Source organism: Bactrocera latifrons, unplaced genomic scaffold, assembly GCF_001853355.1.
Source record: "Bactrocera latifrons isolate USDA-ARS-PBARC rearing strain unplaced genomic scaffold, ASM185335v1 scaffold_1271, whole genome shotgun sequence".
In the NCBI taxonomy this organism is placed as follows: domain Eukaryota; kingdom Metazoa; phylum Arthropoda; class Insecta; order Diptera; family Tephritidae; genus Bactrocera; species Bactrocera latifrons.
Window position 1 is genome coordinate 5,271 of NW_017534710.1, and position 1,549 is coordinate 6,819.

Genomic DNA, 1,549 nt, shown 5'->3' on the forward strand with positions numbered 1-1,549 from the left:
GGACAAGGACAGAGACGAGTAGGTCCTTGTGGCATTTACTACAGTGGCCATATAAAGGAGCGCAAGTTTGGTGTGGGTTTCGTGGTGGGAGAGTGCTATTATTCACTCCGRTGAATGAACGTCTAGTCACCGAGATACCGAGTGTTAATGGGGAAGCGAGACACATTTTCAGACAGAAAAAGAAAGAGGCCGCAATGCGTGAGTACGAAGAGCTTGATAAGCTGGCCGACAGGGGTAATACTTGAAAATTCTACGAAAAAATGCGGCGGCTTACAGAAGGTTTCAAGACCGGAACATACTCTTGTAGAACCACGGTTACCACGAAATAAGGTCTAAGGTGCTGATAGGGTACAGGAAAAACTGGTACTTCGCACCAGAATAGMTGAGACCACAGTAGGAGATACCAGTATTCATCTCGACACTACAGTGGGGCTACCCACAGGTAAGAGTGCTATCTCCCCTTCTGTGGAGCCTCGTTGTGTCCGAACTACTTGTGTTGTTAACTAGCAATGGAATCCCCCTTAAAGACGACCATCGCAGGTGCAAGTCTCTCCCTGGCCTTAGGAACCTAACACTTAGAGATAGAGATGATTAATATGGTAAATACCTTTGTCTCACTGGATTCCACGTTGCCATGTGCACATGTTCGACGGCGGCACTTGAAGTCTTACCGAAACTCACCTTGCTACACCTAGCAATTGGTCAAGTCGCCAAGGACACTGCTCCAGAYCTTGACAAAGGTAAGGAATCTCATCCCAGCGTACGAATGGGCTAAGTGAAATCATAACACCAGCTCTTTTTTCTAGTGATCGCGGTGCGACTCCATACCTATGGGTAGGTTTACGAGCATTTTCTAAGAAGAGGTATTTGCTATAAGTCGGTGTGTAGACTTAAACCTCCAACGCAACTTTCGCAAAAAACGTATAGCTATAATAAGCGAAGGATCTGGTAGTGAACGAATTCAAGACGAAATATCTTCTGTCATCAAACAAACAATCGTCGCACTCGCGATTAGGCTCCAACATCTGATGAGTCGACGTTATGAGTTTTCGAGAGAAAGGTTCTGCGAAAGACTTATGGTCCTTTGCGCGTTGGCCACGGAGAATATCRCATTCGATGGAACGATGATCTGTATGAGATATACGACGACACTGACATAGTTAAGCGAATTAAAAGCCGGCGGCTACGCTAGGTTGGTCACCGTTCAGTCGAAYCATGAATTGCAAAGTTGAACTTGATTACTTTATTGAATAACTTCTTACACTCTGATTTAGTGCCGAGTCAATGTGCTGTTGTTGTAATAACTAATGTAAAAATTATCACGCGACGCAAGAATGTAATTGGAGGAGCCCCAAAATATTGTGCGTGGCCTACGTCAGCAACAAGTAGCGCACTCAGAATCATGAACGGAAATAACAAGTTTTAAGTTGCATCCAAAAATTGCGCGTGRACTGAGTCAGCAATTATATGTTCTCAAGTCTGCCAATACCATCAGCACATATTCGTTTTCACGCCTGCAAATACCAGCTCGCAACAACACTACTGCTAC